This window comes from Montipora capricornis, chromosome 14 (genome assembly GCF_036669925.1).
Source record: "Montipora capricornis isolate CH-2021 chromosome 14, ASM3666992v2, whole genome shotgun sequence".
Classification (NCBI taxonomy): Eukaryota; Metazoa; Cnidaria; class Anthozoa; order Scleractinia; family Acroporidae; genus Montipora; species Montipora capricornis.
In genome coordinates this window covers 14,341,996-14,356,368 of record NC_090896.1, presented here as the reverse complement: position 1 = coordinate 14,356,368, position 14,373 = coordinate 14,341,996, and the positions used below count along the sequence as shown (strand labels likewise).

Genomic DNA, 14,373 nt, shown 5'->3' with positions numbered 1-14,373 from the left:
TCAAATTTCACTACCCTAATTACTTATCTCTAGAGGTGAATTCTACACGGAACCATACTGTCAGCATTAACTATTTACCTATCCATGCCTTTATTATTGCCTTAATGCACACTTCTGATTGTTTTATTAGCACATACTTATTTACTTATGCTCATTTACTATGCTTGGTACATTACTTTTTTCTATAGCTCTGTTATATGTCTTTGTGGTGCCATGATTTTGATGGAGTATAAATAAAGTGTGTTGTTATTGTTGTGTAGTCTTTAGTTTTGGGATTCTGTTTTGGGATTTCTTTTGAGGTTGGGTTCCTCGCGGTCCCCTGCACTGTCTTGCGTTCTACATGCCATTGCTTTCTGTGGCCGCCAGACTTCCATACCTCAATAGGAGTGTGGGTAAGATCAATGTAAATAGGATACTATTTATACTTCTGTTATTACCTTAAATAGGGCTAATACGCTACAATTCTAACTTGAAATATCCCCTTACATACTGTAGACCTCACTCTGCTCGCCTAGACTGTTTATTTCATAATAAATAGACATAGCAGATGTTGCGATATCATAATCTGCGATTCCTCTCTCCTAATAAAAAGAATGCTTGATAAACGTTTAGAGAAAAGATCATTAAAATTCGCTTCTGTTAAAGAGCAGAAGGGCTTTTTCAAAAGTAATTCAAAACTCTTGTGCATGTACAACGTAAGCCACATGGCCGGGCCATCTGTGGATGTTGTGTCATAATCTACGTCTTGCCCGGCTTTGTCTCTTTTATTGAGCTTTGAGCATGCGCCGACCATTTGACTTTTGAGGGGGATGGGGAGTGAGGCGTTGGGCTATGGGTGATTTGATTTGGGTACGAATTTTTTTTCCGAAACCTCTGGAGATAGAAATTTTTTTCCCACATCAGAACTGTGCAAGAGTTTTTTCCCATGTTAGACGACACGAGATTTTTTTCTTCAATGCAGGATTTTTCCTCTTGCCTCCTTGCAAGATTTATTTGCCCCGAAATCTGCCTTTTACATGTCATGTGAGGGAAGTCCGGTGCTAGGAGGAGACGTTCCCGTTGCAATTAAATCTGGTGAATCGTTTGTGTAAAAAAAAAAAAGTTCTTTGGGACACCCTTGCAAAACAAATCTGGAATATTCTGGTTATTTCCAGAATTTTTCTTAGAATATGAAAGAAAATATTTCTAGAAATTCCTAGAATTTACCAGTTTCCTTTTCTGGAAAATTCTAGAAAATTCTAGAATGTTAAATGAAACATGCTAATGAGCTAAGGAGGAAAGAAATTGCCAGCTTTATTCCAGAAATCATAATCTGCGATCAAATCAGGTTTTTTCTAGCTTTTTCCAGTTTGTTACAAATTCTGCTTTCTAGATTTTTCTAGAAAATTCCTGCATGCTATTATATGAAAGCATGTGAAGATCATGTATTAATTTCCAGCTTTTTTCAAGGATGTTCCAGTTTTTCATGAATTTCCTCTGCCTTTTCCAACCACTTAATTTTATTCCTTGAAGGCAATTCAGTCATTGGTAACTTTTTAAATTTATCACAAGTAACTTTACTAAGCTTCTTATTCTAAGCAGTCAATTATGCACAACAAAAACAGGCATCATGTTTTAGCTAGTCAAATGGAACCTTTACATAGCATATGTAAAAGCTATGTTATGGGGTTTTTGTGTCCAAAAATAAAAATAGTTTCAACATAGTTTCTACATAGATTCAAAACAGAAAATACACAACACATACATAATTATCCTGCTCCTATAAAATAATATTCCAGCAAATCAGAAATGTGCTGGAAACTACAAAAAATCCATTGTAGGCAAGCTATTAACAGTTACTACCATAGCTCACAGACAAAAAAAATAGACAACAGATTTCAAAGCGGTTATATTTTTTTATTGCATGAACCTAAACATTTAATTCATGCCAAAATCTTTGGATTGGGTTCTTGTTTTACATTTAAAAACAGAAAAAGCTTTAAAACGTTTCAGATAAACCACAGAACTACATGTATATAGAAGTCTGCAAAGAGAGATCCCCAAATACATCAAACCATATCTGGTTAAGGAGACAGAATTGGCTGCTAAGCATTTTTGTCTGCTGTAAAGGACCGTTCCCTGCTGTCCCATCAAAGAATTTTTTTCAGAAGTGTCTCTTCATACTCTTTCATGGCAACTAAAAAAAATACAGTACATATAGTTCAATGATGCACGTAGTGGTTCCTCTAAATCACCAATAATTTCTATTACAATTAAAGTGTGTGAAGAGTAGACTCGTGATAAGTTTGGGTCTCTACTTACAAACGTCCATAATAGCTTTCTCAGGCATTTTCTGTATTGATTACCATAGTAAAGTGACAGAAATTAGCATTTTACAAGAAGAAATCAATTGTCAATCGTATACAATCATGTAATTTGCTTAATTAAGCGAAGTTGAGTCTCCTTGCTTCACAAATTGACTCGATGGTGTGAAAATGTGAATTCTACATGCAGGTAAATCGTTCCTCATTTTGAAGACAATAAGGCATCAAATCAAATGTTATTCGCTTCAAGTTAACGCTTACCTTTTACTTGAGTTGTTGTAAGCATTTGCTTGCCTGGATCAGCATTTAAAGAGTAAAACTAACAAAAAAATCGTCAGCACAAAAGCGTGATCATAGATGAAACGTTTCAACCGCGCGAAACCGACAGAGCGCAAAAACCGCTAGACATGCGCACTAGAATCACACTTGTGTTGCCGCCATTCCATTTTCAAAATGGCGGACGACAAATCAACATCCACCATGTCATTGTGGAGGCTGTCACGCCGCTGGCGTTTCTCTGAGAAAATTTGCAAAAAGATGATTTGAATCTGCCATCATTCAACGATGCTTCAGAGCCGTCAGGGAGGAGATCGGACCAAAACCAGTTCGCCTAAAGCAATAGAGTTTTTGACGAGCTTCGAAGCTTCATTTGACGTTCGTTGTTTAGAGTTTTGCGTTTCTTAAGGTGGTCAGTTACTCTTTAAGCTCAGAACAGAGGTATGTTGGAGGTAAATTGTTTTTGCGAAACATATCGAATATGACTTTTTTTTCGTTAATATGAAAATTTTTGAGAGGTGTTTAAAGGAGGAATTCCGATTTCATACACCAAGAGAGACTTTTTCAAATCGAAGTTTGAAGAGAAGCAGGTTTTTTTACCGCTAGTGTTCGTCTTCACATTTGTAACAGGTTTTACACAGAAAAGCGAAGTCCAGTGCCTTATACTTTCACGCCAATCGATATAGTTTGTGAGGTTTTGGGGTTGTAAGTTGTCCTGAAATGCATATAACGTACATGTATGTTTTTAACTTCGAGTTAATATCTTGTCGACATTGTTCATATAATACAATGTAAGTTTTCTCGCCTTATAAGCCAAGGCGACAGAGCGGCTGCCTGTTATATTTAAAACAGCGGCAAATATTGACAACAAACCCTGTTATTTTTTCCCCCTAACAACGTTCATTGCTATGTTTTGTGTAACTAAAAATAAAATATGTCAACTGTCACATCTGACTGCTGGGGGATTGTGTGCTTTTTCGAGTTTATGGGACTCTTTGCAAAGGGCGAGTTAAGTTAATTCAACAAAGTAAGCTGCTTTTTCCATTTAGAGACTGAAAATGTCAGCAAAGGTGCTCTAGTTCAATGTGCAAAGCGTTTTTTTTGGCTTTTGATGCCAGCAAAACAGTTCACCACACTAGAAAATTTTTATTCGAGGGCCACTTGCTACTGGCTCACAAAGACTACAGAATTTGCCTCATGGATGCATACATTTCACCAATGAAGGTGAGTGATGGAATAACATTACAATAGTTGCAATAATAATCTTCCCTGAATTGAATTTTCCCTACCCCTCAATATAGATTCTACGCCCCCTTCTTTGTCAGTGCCAAAAATCTGCCAAGAGAACTAAAGCACTAAGTTACACAGAATTAGTCAGACAGGTAGAAAACCCTCAAGGATCAAAGGCAGGAGCTGGATATTAAGCAGAGAAAAATCGAGAACGAAAACAAAAACTTTCACAAAAAAACATGAAGGTAAGTATTTGGGTTTAGCTCATTACAACAATGACATGCCAATGCCTTTACAGTACTAACCCCCCACCCCCCCCCCCCCCTCCTTCACCAAGACACACACACCACTGACAGCAGTACACTGCTTAGCATTATATTGAGCGCCACAGGCTGTTGGCTGTAATCAGTAACACACTCAACATGTTTCATTTCATATTATTTACATGCACAGAACAAACTGCATTGAACACAATGCACAACCCCATGAATTTCTCAAATTGCTTTTGGCCTATTACAAGACCTGTGAGTAAAACCACACCAAAAAGTTAGCTCACTATAATAAGGTAAAACAGATATCATTTTCATAATGGTTATGCTTTACAATGTAGCTGTGTCACCGAACACCCAAGGTTAATAATTTTGCTATTATCCCAACAGTAAACACTTAATGACTGCTCCCGAGGGAAACAGTTCATTTTCTTTCCCTAAAAATTTCCAATGTTCCCCTGAGGTGCAGACGAGGGAAACAAAATGAACTGTTTCCTGAGAGACCAGTCATTAAGTGATTTGTTATATAACACAAATAGGAAAACGTGCAATGGGAACAGCAACGGTGGTCGTCGGTCAACATTTGCGGGCAACAGTGCACTGTTACCCTCTGACGTCATAGATTTTGCACTGTAATGCCCGCTCAGAGACTTTTGAATGGCAAAAGTGTTATTGTTAGATGTCATGTGACCTTGAAGTAACCAATGAGAGCATGCGCTGCTGGAGGCAAAAACAGTTATATAACAAAAATAATTATTATTCAACATAACACACTTTTGCTGGAAAAACAAGATCAGCAACACAAATCAAATGTTGAATTGAGAGAAGAAAATGTCATGCTTCACAAAAAAGGACAAAGTTATAGAGACAACACAATTTTCAAGAAAAATATTGGACTGACATAAAAATTAATACCATGCACATGTAACCCTGTGAAAAAGCACCCCAAATGCCTAAATTTCCAATATAGGTTTTAGTCAGAACAAACTTTTCCTTATCACAGACTAAATTCTTATGGTCGTTAATTTTCTTTCTAGTGCAAATAATATTGAACAAAACAAATAGTGTATTGTAATGATCAACTGATGTATGTTTAGTATTTTTTCCTTTCATTTTCCCGAATTTGTTCTCCACCTATATATATCTGTTTGGGTCAAGTTAGCAGAAAACTGGGGAATCCACTCAAAAGAGACACTTGTAATACCACTGGCAGTACTAAATCCTAACATTACTCAACAACAATGACAATATTATTTGTGTTTCTTTAATATATGTTTTACAACTAAAGGAGACACTGCATTTAGCTCTCTTGTGCACCACACAATTTCACAAGTCACTAGTCAACCACTAAACAAAAGGAGGAAAGAACTTATATGATCCAGACAAAATGGGAAATTTTGGTGGTGAACATTCTCCAGACCTGTTTGAAAATATCTTCCATGCCACAATGTATTTACAATAATGAAAAGGGTTTTCCGTGAACCAAGAAAGCTAATCTGCAGAGAGTAAAAGTAGGTTGCTGTACTACTGCACAACTTCAGTTTCTTCATAAATCAGGTATGGCTACCATTTCCTACAGACAAAAACAATGATAAAACCATTACACAGAAAGTGAATGATGACAGTGTAAGCACAAGGGGAAAGATAATACCTTACATTATGAAATTTTGAACCACGGATACTGTGTTTTTAGCTTTCTGATTGGTTCACTCACTCTCAGTTAACAGCTCTTATACAGTATGACATAATATGGAAACTGATTGCGTCAAGGGTTACCACGCTGGAAACTGATTGGCTTTAAATTTGTCCAAGTGTTAAGAATCAAATAAAAATTTAATAAAACAATAATCAATGGATATGATTGAGTGGTTGATCTCATATCAACATGCACTCATGGAATTATAATAATATTATTGTTCATTATTGTCTTGTGCTATAGGAATTATATGCTTATTAGTATAATTACTGAAAGTTCTCTGCGCTGATTGGTTGTCATTGAGATGGTTATTATTACGTGATAATCACCTAAGCGGGTTTTCAAAATAGCCACAAGCTCTTTTGTTGAGGTGACAGACGAATAAATTAATTGTTTTAAAGAAAATGTGTATTATTCAAATAATCAACTATGTAATAATCGATGTGCATGATGGCATCATTTACTAAGAAACTGAGTTGCTTCTATTGTCAGGCAAATTTAAATTATTGTTTCCAATATTCCCTCAGACTCTATGAATGTTGGTGAATAAAAACCTCAACTTCATCTCGGTTTTTATTAGCCGATATTCACCTTGCATTCGGCGAATAATAATTGTTAATAATTATTATTTGGTGTTCATACTAATTTTTAGTGTAATAGGATTTTCAGTCAGGGGTACACATCTAACTAAAGCTGTAAGGCTTATTACTATTATTATTATTATTATTATTATCATTAAGTGTGTATGTATTATTATGAAGTGTTTGCATGCTTCCAAATGCATAAAGCTTTACTGCACATGTGTTTTTGTAGCCGTTTTGCAAAGTTGACCAATATAGTTACTCTGTTACAGTAATGTACTTTTCTGGGCTGTTCCACAACTGATCAGGACAATATTGCCAAACACTGAGTGGAAGACGCTTTGATGCAGATTTCCTGGAATGCTTTGTGCAAAAATATTTGCGAGGAACAGCAACAAAAACCTTGCACAGATCGATGGCATTTAACAGTCAAGGTTACGTGACGTGGAAATTGTAAATCCCAGGTGTCAAGAAAATTCAACTTTGTGCCTGAAGTTCACTCACAGTTCATCTGCAGCAAGAAACCCAGTGGACGATTTTATACGATCAAAGTTGTATGACTGCGTTACAGTCCTCAATAACGTACAACGGCCAGCCAAACTTATTTTCAAAAGCAAAAACCTTTCGTCCATCAAGACCAAGTTGCTCCTGTAGTTCCCGAGAACAAAGAAGAATTTCGTTGCCAGTTCGCTGGTTTCTGTAAGATTTTTAAATAATCTGGGGGCAGACCAACAGCCCATGTCAAGAAAATTCACAGTAGCCAAAACCAACAAAATGATACAAGAGGACGCATTGCTACTTGACATGCAGACTTGCGAAGTAATCAATCGTGTGTCCTCGACCGTTGATTTGGAATCGCTGAGTGTTCTCTCCGACCTTGAAAAAAATTCCTCTGGCACCCAGGGTATGAGTCGTCTAACTTTCCACAAAATTTGACAAATGCTAGAGTGTTATTCTCCACTTCGATCGATCACTTCGAATCTTTAGAGTTTGCGCAGGCGAAGTTACGCGAAAAAAGCCATTTTACGTCATTATTCTCTAGCCAATCAGCGGTTTTTGCGCTCTGTCCGCGAAACCTGTAAGAGCTGGACTGGTTACTCCTGACTGCTGACCAAAACGAAAAGGACTCACTAGTTCCCAGTCCAGTCCGGTCTCTCACGTGTTATCCAAGATGGCGGAAGATGACAAGAAGCAAGATTTGAAAGCTACTGGAGTTCATTGAACGGATTTAAAGTGCTGACTTGGAGTGTGTAATTTTCGAGAGTAATGCATCATGTTCCTTTTGGAATAAGGCCGATTATGAGACTCAGAGAGCATCAAACAAGGTAATCCTTTCATTGGTTTTTCTCACAATCTACATGTATTGAATACATCGGAATAAAAGCTTTCTTTTTCATTTCTCCGTGTACAGAGTGCTTTTATTTTCAAAGTTTGGAGCCTTTAAAGGACATTGCGTAAGCTAAGTAAATGTATTAACTCGAAAGATATCACATTCACATTCATAAGCTATATTTCAGAGAGCTATGTGACCTTTAAATAGTATTGCAATATTAATGGCATATGCTTTACACAGACTGAACTATGTAATGTAGCAAGTGACATAGTTATTACATAGCACATAAGGAGCAGTAAATAGCCTTTATATAGCTCAACATAGTTATATGATAAACTTTACATAGCCTTCACATATGTCTGGTTCTACAAGGGAATTTTCTTCTTAAATTTTATACATAATAAGAAACTGCATGCTAAACATTTCTTTAACTTTTTATCTGAAAAGAGTTGAATTTATAGAATAAACTAAAAATTTGTTTCATTTGAGAAATGTTAAAATTGTTAACAAGCTGTAGACAATAGTTTATTTCCAGTTTCCTGCAAGAAATGAAGACTGGAAAAAACTGTCATTTTCTGGCAGCACCTAATAGATGTATCAAATTCAAGCTATTTCCAGCTTTTGAAAGAACCCAAAACTTGCAAAAACTGGAAAACAATTTCTGGAATAAAAGCTGGAATTTGATTCTGGAATAAAGCTGTCACATTCTAGAAATTTCCAGAAATTTCCAGAACTTAACAGAAAGCTTGAAATTCATTTTGCATGGGGGCACGTTTAAGCTAACTGCCCATTTGCTTTACTATTTGCCTCCTTATCTTATAACATGATAAATACCGAGCATATACATTCGAAAAACGAATCATACAAAAACAAAACAGGCAAAACAAAAAATTTAATTAAGCGATTACCAAAATATTGCTCACTGGTGGTACAATGTAAGGTGGTAATACAAACGATAACGCCTCCAAGCAGAAAAATAAAAACCATCGAGGAGACTTGAATATTCGCACATATAACTGATGTTTCAATATAGAGGATATAAAAGTAGCAAAGCATATTATCACGATCGCTTCACTTTCCTCAATCAACATATGATAGTTTGGTTTAGCTGGAATTATTCGATTGGTAAAATTTATTTATTCATTTATTTATTTATTCATTGACTGCCAGCCATTTCGTATTTTTGAAAACCTTGACCGGTTAACGTCTATATAGCCACAGCGTTAAAACGGATGCTTTTTAGTGCGATACAAACAGGATTATTGTTGGTTGTCTGTATTATTACTTGCCCAATACGTCGCAGTTAGTAGTTGTATTTTGTTTGTTATTACGTTGTTACAACAATTTTCTCTGCTTGTGGACATCTTTCATTAACCAACCCTTCTCCCCTTGCGTAGATTTGTTGTTATTACAGGTCATTCTCCACACATGGACAGTTTTCGTTATTACGGGTCCTTCTCTACTTGCCGACAGTTTTCGTTATTACATTATTAGGGGCAACCTCTTTGCTCGTGGTAAGTTTTCGTTATTACATTATTACCGGCAACTGAAATTTTTCATTATTACATTATTGCGTTATTCCACCCACATATATTTTTCATTATTATGGGTCCTTCTTCTTTGCTCGTGGAAATTTTCCGTTATTACATTATTACCGAAACTTTCTCTAGCTGGGAGCATATTTCACGCTGGATATGATATTTAAGACTTAGGCCAGATTAGGCGTCTTTATTATAGGCAGGGGAAAATAGCCAATCAGTGAATTTCCATTTATCTAACTGAATTTTCCTTTACTTGTTATTGCGTCAAGTTATTACTACCTCTACGGGAAACAACGAGGGAAAGAGGGAAAGGAGAAAACAAGGAAGTTATCAAACAAAAGAGAAAAAAACTATTACAAAGTAATAAGGAAAAAAAAGGAAACGCACAACCCAGAACGCGCATCATATGAAGTTCAATGAGCGATTCTCAGTACATCAATGTCTGGAATGATTCACTAAATATGCTATTGCATCATTTCTGTTCGGCGCCCTTGTTGATGGCATCCTCAGACCTGGCAGAAGCTGCCTCAAGCTTGATTTATCCCTTTAGTCCTGAAACTCTTTGGGATTATTTCCGGTTAGGAGCACCTTTGAGTAGCTCCGTTGAGAGGGGACAAAGGAAGAATGTTTACAAATCAAAGAAGATCTATTGCCGCAAACAGAGGAGAGCATTTAATGCACGGTCGAACAGGCCTCATCAGGAAATTGCAACAATGTCATTGCTGTGCTCGTGTGAAGGAGGTTGCCTTATGAGGAGACCAGCTCCTGAACGTCGAGAAATGATAGAGCTTCAGAGAGAAGCATTAATTTTTCTAAAAAAAAAAAACCTAGAGCGAGCAAAATTACATTCTTCTGAGGCTCATGGAAGTCCGAATTTGCATTAGTGGACAGGAAAAGGTTATGTACAAGGTACCTCCATTAGGAACAGTTTGCCGGCGTGTCCTTAAATAATGTTACGGATTTTCAGATGAAAAGATCAAAGTTCTTCTCAAAAAAACTACAAGCTGATGGTGTGTCTCTGGAGGAAGACTTGAGGGCGAGGCATGGATATAATGCAATAAAACTTTTGCCAAAGGCACGAAAGGCAGTGGTAGACTTCATCATTTCTTTAGCTGCGAGCATATCACGTTACAGAAGAGCAGGGACGCGAGACTTTGTAGCAGAAAATCCTAATTTTAAAACGAACCGTTCAGTTTCAAGAAATAAAGATCCTGTGATAAGTTTCTCCATGCACGGTCGAACAGGCCTCATCAGGAAATTGCAACAATGCCGTTGCTGTGTTGGTGTGATGGAGGTTGCCTTATGAGGAGACCAGCTCCTGAACGTCGAGAAATGATAGAGCTTCTGAGAGAAGCATTTTCTAAAAAAAACCTACAGCGAGCAAAATTACATTCTTCTGAGGCTCATGGAAGTGCGAATTTGCATTAGTTGACGGAAAAAGGTTATGTACAAGGTACCTCCATTAGGAACAGTTTGCTGGGGTGCCTTTAAATAATGTTATCAGATGAAAAGATCAAAGTTCTCAAATTACTACAAGATGATGGTGTGTCTCTCGAGAAAGACTTGAGCGGAAGGCATGGAAATAATGCAATGAAACTTTTGCCAGAGGCACGAAAGGCAGTGATAGACTTCATCATTTCTAAAGACACGAGTGTATGACATTACAGAAGAGCACGGACGCAAAAAAAATATTTTGACTGCGATGTGTCTATGTGGAAGATGTGGCGAGACTTTGTAGCAGAAAATCCTAATTTTAAAACGAACCATTCAGTTTCAAGAAATAAGGGTTCCTTTCACGAGGACTTGAGTGACGTGCTTAGTTTTCCAAAGGCCAGGGTTGATACCTGTCAATATTGTGACCAAACAATGAACAAAAATTAACATTTTAAACACGTGGGCGTGCTATAAAAGGACACAAGCTCCTCCCACCAAATTCGAATTCTGCCAAAAATCCAATATGGCGGACAATCAGACGAACAACGGATAGCCTTCCTTTTAAAGGTTTCTCTTTTTGAAGTCACGAAATTAATTAAAATCAAACATCAAGAAGATAAACATATGTGTGATAACGTGTATTTCACTCTTACGCGGCGATGTGTCGCGTTTTTGTTCGAAATAATGGCATTTGAGCTGGTAGATTTTGAATTGACCGCCATTTTGGTCACTTTTTGTGTCCAAACTATCTCCAGGTTATCCCTGTCAGATCCTTGGAGCCCGCAATTTCAATCTACATATGTCCAGCTGTTGTGAATATGCTGTTTATGCGTTGTTTTTCAAAATATTAATATTCAGCAGTCTGTACAACAGTAGTAGTTGGTGCTGCCCCATTGATGTGTTCTTCTTGTCGAGTTCTTTTCTCAGGTGGTTTGCTTAAGTTTATTTCAGTTGTAAATTACGAATGTTGGGCTCTTTTTTCCTCCCGAGAAGAAAATTAAAATAGAGAGGAACTAGCGAACAAATGCAAGCAGAGATCCTGAGAAACGCAACCCTCACTTTAGTCTCACTGTCGCGGTGAAGAATGGGAATGAAGGCCGACTGGAAGATATTTGAGGCAGGCTAAACAATGCCAAAGCGCTTCTGGGGATCGATAGAAAGACTAGTTCAACACAAAACGCTGATCTTCTAGAAGCTCTTCTATCTTATTTTGAGCTTATGAAGGCGTCAGTAGTCTCTACATCCAACACAGTTCTCACAACTGTGGAGTCTTCGCAGCCAACACCTGTAACACCTGCACGGGCGAGTTCAATTCAAGCAACGAGTGGCAAAAAGCCTCGGAAAAGGCAAATTTATGTCGATTCTGTAGTGGATGACCCATATTTTATATGCCCTGGGAAAGGTCTAACAGCTTTGGTCAAATATTTCGCTGAGAACCCCAAGTGCGAATTTTGCTACGAGGAATATCAGTGGTCTAGAATGAACTTGTCACGGCAAGGCCATGTCTGTCGTTTGGAAGTGCCTTGCTTCAATGCGGATTCTGTCCTTTGGCTCAGTTCTAGTGTACTTGGGCATCCCGCCAAGTATGTTGCAAACTTACAGTTAGTTGGTTCTTTGCATATTTGTTTTATTTCTTGTTCATTTACCCCCGAATTCCAGTGCAAGTCTCCATTTCAGCTATATATGGTATCCTATACCTACAGTACTGTCAGTAGAGTCCCCTAACCCTGAACCAGCATTGCCCCATATAAAATACCTGTTACCAGAAGTGATAGTTTCCATGAACGTTTCCCGTCACAAACTGGTTTGAGTATTTTTGCTAGAAGTCATTACTGTCAACATATTTAGTGCACTCTAATCTTTGTTTTTATTTTTTTATAGGATGGTTCATGCATTCACTTGCACTGGCCTTACTGAAACCCAGTACCATAGCTTCCGTGAGGCAGCTGAAATTGGTTTAGTTATGGACAAAACTATAGATAGTCTAAACTATGGATTGTCACCTATATTGCTGTTTAAGTATATCCTAGTTATCAGGATATTGCCTAACCTGGTTCTTTTTATATTTTTTGTCATTTACTGCAAAAACTGGTTATTTGTAACAAAAAAACAAAAGCAATTTAATGAAATATTAATGTATTTTATTTATGCCTAGTATACCAAAACGATGGGTTTGGTTACATGGCCATTGTCCAAGAGCAAGCCCTAAAATCTATGCAAGAAGCAAGAAATGAAGTTCAGGGAACACCACATTACATGGCAAATGGTGATGTATGTAATAATTTGTCCTCAGATATGGCACTGAACACAAGAACAGTTCTAACTGCCACCCCAACAGAAACACCTAGTGGTATCAACCTAATACCTTACTTTCAATGTGTCTTGGCCATCATTTCTAGAGATAGTGAAGTAATATTTTGAAAGCAACTTATCTTCCAATGCCAATTAACAAATGATCTTGGCATGCAATTTACATGAATCTGTCTTTTCCCCAGTGCATTATAACAGATGCAAGACACGACTCCAGTAGAGCTGCTATGCATTCCACTGTATCAGCTATTTCTATGAGGTCAGAACTAAGGGATATTCGTCTTGTTTATCAAAACAATGTGCCCTTTTATTAATTTCTAATTTCTCTATTGCCCATAGTAACAAAAGAATAATAGCTGTTTGCAACTGGAGTCGTGTAAACGAGAGAAGTGCTCCAAGCAGGGAAGTGCCCATGACTAAAGAACTTATAACCACCCTCACAGAGAACCAAGGTTTATTTAAATAACATTTCATTTCGTTCTATTCTTGTTTTTAATTGATCTATTGTCTACTCATGTCTCTATATAAAACTTGGAAGTTTTTCTTTTCCCCATTTGTTGCATGTAGGTTACAATGTCACAGAAGTTGCTCATGACTGTGTCATGGCTCTAAAGACATGGTTCCGAGGAAAGGGCATCAAAAACTCATTTGATACATGGCATGGTAAACATAACGATTGTGCCTTTGTAAGACCTCATTCAATGCACTCACGATACAGTTATGTTATGGTCATAAACTGCAATGCTCAGCCTCAATTGTGACATGATACATGATACATGATAGGTACAAAGGGAGTGGCACGGGATATGAAGAAAATATGTACTGGTGCTCGGCGAGATGAAGGTACCAAATGGTTTACAGAGCTAGCTGACAAAGGTAAGCATGACAAACATGTAACCAAAAAGACAAAAAAATAATAGGATAATAATAATTATTATTAATGGAATAATTTACAATGGAACAATTTATAATTGTTTTTTATTGTCTCAGCCAAGGCCACAAAAACACACTTCTATTGGGCCATGCGAAACAACAATGGTACAATTAAGCTGGACTACCAGGTAACCGCCACATGCCATTACTTGTGGTGTTTATCACAATAATTATTCCTTTTCTGGTTAACAGTACATATACGGTATGTACATCCTGAGAAATGTTTCGTGCATAAGGCACTTCCAATCAAATCACTACAATAGTGACTCTTTACTCTTGCTTCTGTTTCACATGTTAGGTTTTTTTCCCAGTGTTGCCTGGAAAAGTCCTGAATTAGTTTGTGTACATTTTTTCTACAAATTTTCCATTATTCTTGTTGACGACAGGGAAAGCACGGCCTTTGCAACCAAGATTCGCGGTGCAAACACGAAGGATATGTCTGCTCCAAGAAGCAAATAACAAACCTA

General features: G+C 37.3%; 2 long non-coding RNA genes and 1 pseudogene across 2 annotated transcripts; 1 reads left to right on the top strand and 2 right to left on the bottom strand.

Annotated features, from left to right (window-relative positions):
* Positions 1–1,875: 1,875 nt before the first annotated feature.
* Positions 1,876–2,653, bottom strand: LOC138031219 (uncharacterized). Its single transcript, XR_011128217.1, has 2 exons — positions 2,565–2,653; positions 1,876–2,176 (listed from the first exon to the last, which is right to left on the bottom strand). It is a non-coding gene; the product is annotated as an uncharacterized lncRNA (long non-coding RNA).
* Positions 2,654–5,331: 2,678 nt separating this feature from the next.
* LOC138032278 (uncharacterized) lies at positions 5,332–7,368 on the bottom strand. Its single transcript, XR_011128317.1, has 2 exons — positions 6,860–7,368; positions 5,332–5,651 (listed from the first exon to the last, which is right to left on the bottom strand). It is a non-coding gene; the product is annotated as an uncharacterized lncRNA (long non-coding RNA).
* Positions 7,369–11,881: 4,513 nt separating this feature from the next.
* LOC138031465 (uncharacterized) overlaps positions 11,882–14,373 on the top strand; it is a 3,653-nt pseudogene continuing 1,161 nt past the window's right edge.